At 41.1% G+C, this 6,000-nt stretch overlaps 1 pseudogene; it reads left to right on the top strand.

Moving 5' to 3' along the window:
- The first annotated feature begins 1,925 nt into the window (after positions 1 to 1,925).
- Positions 1,926 to 6,000, top strand: part of LOC127664129 (vomeronasal type-1 receptor 4-like) — a 41,345-nt pseudogene continuing 37,270 nt past the window's right edge.

Raw genomic sequence — 6,000 nt, 5'->3', positions numbered from 1 at the left:
ATGCAAGTGCCTTCCTGGGCAATGTAGAAAGCAACTGATCTCAATTATAATTAATGAGGGACAGTTAACCTGAAGATGAACCTTTTCCTTCAAGCTGTAAAGGATGCCAGAACATTTGATCCTGTAAATAGTGTAACTGACCAAGAGAATTGCAACACTTTTACTGAAGCAAAACAAATGGAGAGAAGATTCAGTTAGTGCATCGTAAGTTTGATCCCAAAGCTTCAAATTAAATCTCTGTAATTTTGCTGAACACGAGAGCACAAAAAGCAATGGGCAGGTGGACATCGTGGCAGAGACCGCAGAAGACGCCATGGATTCTTCTATTGCCATGCTCTACATAGCAATGCTAGGATTATAGACATCATACAGATAGATCTGGCTTTTTATGTAGGAGCTGGGAATTAAACTTCGGTTCTCTGGCTTGAACAGGTAATCTTACCCAGTGAGGAAGTAGAAGATGAAGTAGAAGATGAGACTCTGGAAAAGACTGACTTTTCTGATACAACAGACAGGTAATCAGGTCCTGTCTGTCACCACCTTTGGAAACATTTGCATCTTAGAGAACTACAATCTATTTATTTCTGGCTAGTTTTTCTGCTTTTATTAAAATACACTTGACTTTCAAAGATATCAAAAATTTTGAATTTCATGTAACAAAAGAAAATAAAAAATATTTTAAAAAAGAATAAAACACTTCAATCTATTTAGCATAACATGAGGATGTAAATAACAGCTTGTCTATCTAGCCTTGAAAGTCCCCAGGCCTCAACCCTAGTGCCACTGTTAAAGAAAAATGAGGAATCCAAAGAAATCTTTCTTCTAAAAGCCAAAAGAAGGAAGAAACATGCAAATATATAGATGCAGCAAGAAAGAAGAAGATAAAGACAACAACACAGAGAAGAGACAAAGAGAGAGGCTACATACAGACGAGTAGGGAGAAAATGAGGAAGAAAATGAGGAAGAAAATGAGGTGCTATCAGCGGTAGAGAGACTCAGCAGCAGCTTATTGGAGGAACAGGAGTCACTCTGCTGAGGGAGGATCTGAAACAGTCTACTCTGACCCGAGGTGGCAAGAGCTGCAGTTTCACCCAAAAGTACATTTAAGTTCCCACTTTCTAAACAGTACCTGAGTGCCTTTCCCTTAACCTGCCTATGTCTTGAGTTTCTCTCCCTCTCTCTTTCCCTTCGTCCCTTCCTTCTTCCTTTCTGCCTTTATCTCTCCCTTCTTTACTTATTTCCTTCCTGTCTTTCTTCCACCTTCATTCCTTCCTGTCTTAGTCAGGGTTTCTATTCCTGCACAAACATCATGACCAAGAAGCAAGTTGGGGAGGAAAGGGTTTATGCAGCTTACACTTCCACATTGCAGTTCATCACCAAAGAAAGTCAGGACTGGAACTCAAGCAGGTCAGGAAGCAGGAGCTCATGCAGAGGCCATGGAGGGATGTTCCTTACTGGCTTGCTTCCCCTGGCTTGCTCAGCCTGCTCTCTTATAGAAACCAAGACCACCAGCCCAAAGATGGCACCACCCACAAGGGGCCCTCCCCACTTGATCACTAATTGAGAAAATGCCTTACAGCTGGATCTCATGGAGGCACTTCCCCAACTGAAGCTCCTTTGTCTGTGACAACTCCAGCTTGTGTCAAGTTGACACACAAACACTGCCAGCACACTGCCCTTTCTTTTTTCTTTCTTTTTTTAAAATTTCTTCCTTCTTCCCTTTGTTCTTTCTTCCATCATTCTTGTTTGCAGCAGAGATTTTGAAATATATTCTTAATACATATTTTAAGTACAACTAAGATTTAGAGAGATACTCAGGAAGAAGTTAAGAGCACATGTCTGCTTTCTTCAAGAATTACTTTCTAATGTGTTTTACGTTTACTATTCCTGTGCTGTGCTCACTTATCTCAGTGCTTGATGACACCATGGTTATGCCTGTAACCTTGAGAGGTGAGTCTCTGCTGAAACCATAGTGAAATACTCCCCATCACTGAAAGGAGTAATGTTCTCCTGGTGTTCTTTCCCAGAGGGTTGGGGATTTTTAACCCAGTTCTGGACCCCTGATAACAGCATCTCCACAAGAATCTTCTGTAACTTTTATCACTTTCCTCTCATAAAAATATATATATATAACCTATTAACCCAAGATGTGTAAATTACAGGAGCTACCTACCCCAAGGAAGCAATTAGAAATCTGAACAGAAACTTTTTTTGTCAGTCTTTGGAGCAGAAAACTTATTGTAACGTGGAACAGAAACTAAACTTCAGAGCAATTAAAATATAGGAAAGGTTTATGGACTTTTCCCTAAAGGGGCTTCCCCTACCACCCAGCCTCTCAGACAGTTTCCAAATTAAAAAAAAAATTGGTATACAGACACACAGGACAACTTGCTAAATTAGGTGCCTATTAACACCCTAAAAACAGATCCCAGCTGCCATGCTCTCAGAGCCTTTCAAGTTCCTCTACAGAGTCTTGGATACTCTCCACAATTCTCACCCCAACCTTGTACGTTAATGCTGTTTAGCATTCTGTTCAGGTACTCTTCCCCTGTGCCTATGTCCTCAAGGATTTTCCCCAGGTTTTTTTTTTCTATTAGTTTCAGTGTGTCTGGTTTTAGCTTATGCTCTAAGATCAAGAATTGATGAATGGGATCTCATAAAATTACAAAGTTTCTGTAAGGCAAAGGACACCGTCAAAAGGACAAAATGCCAACCAACAAATTGGGAAAAGATCTTCACCAACCCTACATCCGATAGAGGGCTAATATCCAATATATACAGAGAACTCAAGAAGTTAGACCCCAGGGAACCAAATAACCCTATTAAAAAATGGGGTACGAACCTAAACAAAGAATTTTCACCTGAAGAAATTCGGATGGCCCAGAAGCACCTTAAGAAATGCTCAACATCATTAGCCATTAGGGAAATGCAAATCAAAACAACCCTGAGATTTCACCTCACACAGTCAGAATGGCTAAGGTTTAAAACTCAGGAGACAGCGGGTGTTGGTGAGGATGTGGAGAAAGAGGAACACTCCTCCACTGCTGGTGGGTCTGTAAGAGGGTACAACCACTCTGGAAATCAGTCTGGCGGTTCCTCAGAAAACCGGACATGCTGTAGCACAGCCTGCTCTGAGGTTGAAGTGGACTGTCTGACTGGGGCTCACAAGCTCCTGAGGACCGACATCTTTGTGGATGCTGTCTTCAGCATTAACCCCGCCCTGGATATCGGGCAGATTGAGGGAGCCTTTATCCAAGGCATGGGATTCTACACCACAGAGAAGCTGAAATACTCCCCAAAAGGTGTGCTCTATTCTCGGGGTCCCAATGACAACAAAATCCTCATTGTTACTGAGATACCAGAGGAGTTCTACATCACTCTGGTGCGCTCTCGAAATCCCATAGCCATCTACTCATCCAAGGGATTTGGTGAGGCTGGAATGTTCAGGGGTTCCTCAGTTTTTTTTTTTAATTTTTTTATTCGATATAATTTATTTATATATCAAATGATTTCCCTTTTCTAGCCCCCCCACTCCCCGAAAGTCCCGTAAGCCCCCTTCTCTTCCCCTGTCCTCCCGCCCACCCCTTCCCACTTCCCCGTTCTGGTTTTGCCAAATACTGTTTCACTGAGTCTTTCCAGAACCAGGGGCCACTCCTCCTTTCTTCTTGTACCTCATTTGATGTGTGGATTATGTTTTGGGTATTCCAGTTTTCTAGGTTAATATCCACTTATTAGTGAGTGCATACCATGATTCACCTTTTGAGTCTGGGTTACCTCACTTAGTATGATATTCTCTAGCTCCATCCATTTGCCTAAGAATTTCATGAATTCATTGTTTCTAATGGCTGAATAGTACTCCATTGTGTAGATATACCACATTTTTTGCATCCACTCTTCTGTTGAGGGATACCTGGGTTCTTTCCAGCATCTGGCAATTATAAATACGGCTGCTATGAGGTCAGGGATACTGATTCCCCCAGATTTTCTTTTGTTGCTGAGAATAGTTTTAAACAAAGAATTCTCACCTGAAGAACTTTGGATGGCGGAGAAGCATCTTAAAAAATGCTCAACTTCATTAGTCATTAGGGAAATGCAAATCAAAACAACCCTAAGATTTCACCTTACACCAGTCAGAATGGCTAAGATTAAAAATTCAGAAGACAGCAGGTGTTGGAGAGGGTGTGGAGAAAGAGGAACACTCCTCCACTGCTGGTGGGGTTGCAAATTGGTACAACCACTCTGGAAATCAGTCTGGCGGTTCCTCCGAAAACTGGGCACCTCACTTCCAGAAGATCCTGCTATACCACTCCTGGGCATATACCCAGAGGATTCCCCACCATGTAATAAGGATACATGCTCTACTATGTTCATAGCAGCCCTATTTATAATTGCCAGATGCTGGAAAGAACCCAGGTATCCCTCAACAGAAGAGTGGATGCAAAAAATGTCGTATATCTACACAATGGAGTACTATTCAGCCATTAGAAACAATGAATTCATGAAATTCTTAGGCAAATGGATGGAGCTAGAGAACATCATACTAAGTGAGGTAACCCAGACTCAAAAGGTGAATCATGGTATGCACTCACTAATAAGTGGTTATTAACCTAGAAAACTGGAATACCCAAAACATAATCCACACATCAAATGAGATACAAGAAGAAAGGAGGAGTGGTCCCTGGTTCTGGAAAGACTCAGTGAAACAGAATTTGGCAAAACCAGAACGGGGAACTGGGAAGGAGTGGGAGGGAGGACAGGGGAAGAGAAGGGGGCTTATGGGACTTTCGGGGAGTGGGGGGGGGCTAGAAAAGGGGAAATCATTTGAAATGCAAATAAATTATATAGAATAAAAAAAATTAAAAAATTAAACAATCCAAAACAAAGTTATCCATAAAAAAAAAAAGAAGTGCTCAACATCATCAGTCATTAGGGAAATGCAAATCCAAACAACCATGAGATTTCACCTTACACCAGTCAAAATAGCTAAGGTTAAAAACTCAGGAGACAGCGGGTGTTGGCCAGGATGTGGAGAAAGAGGAACACTCCTCCACTGCTGGTGGGGCTGTAAGATGGTACAACCACTTTGGAAATCAGTCTGGTGGTTCCTCAGAAAACTGGACATGACACTTCCGGAGGACCCCGCTATACCTCTCCTGGGCATATACCCAAGGATTCCCCAGCATGCAATAAAGACACAAGTTCCATTATGTTCATACCAGCCTTATTTATAATAGCCAGAAGCTGGAAAGAATCCAGATGCCCCTCAAAGGAGGAATGGATACAGAAAACGTGGTATATTTACACAATGGAATACTACTCAGCAATTAGAAACAATGAATTCTCAAAATTTTTAGGCAAATGGTTTGATCTGGAAAATATCATCCTAAGTGAGGTAATACAGTCACAAAAGAATACACATGGAATGCAATCTCTGATACGTGGATATTAATTAGCCCAGAAGCCCTGAATACCCAAGGTACAAATCGCATAACAAAAAACTCCCATGCTGATGCTCATGTCTTAGCAATGTCACAGATATTTAACAAACAAAATATCAATGCTTCTTAAGAACAGCATGCTGGGTGATGGTGGAACATGCCTTTAATCCCAGTACTTTGGAGACAGAGGCAGGTAGACTTCTGTGAGTTCAAAGCCAACCTAGTCTATAGAATGACTTCTAGGATTTTCAACATACATAAATAGACTATCACCAAAAATATAACAAATTAAAGCAAAGAAAGGAAAAGAATGGCTAGGTGTACTACAGAGCTATAATAATATCACTTATTGATATAAGTACAGAAATGCTGATCAATGGAATTGGATTAAGACCAAGAATTAAATCCACCAACCCCAGGATAACAGAATTTTGAGAAAGACTCAACAAATACACAATTTGGGGGAGGGGCATGTTTAACAACTGGTGCTGGTCTAAATAAAGAAGAATGCAAATCGATCTACAATTACATCCCTGAATAAAACTTAAGTCCAAGTGAATCA

The sequence above is a fragment of the Apodemus sylvaticus genome, chromosome 13, assembly GCF_947179515.1.
Source record: "Apodemus sylvaticus chromosome 13, mApoSyl1.1, whole genome shotgun sequence".
In the NCBI taxonomy this organism is placed as follows: domain Eukaryota; kingdom Metazoa; phylum Chordata; class Mammalia; order Rodentia; family Muridae; genus Apodemus; species Apodemus sylvaticus.
This window is presented reverse-complemented; position numbering and strand designations above follow the sequence as displayed.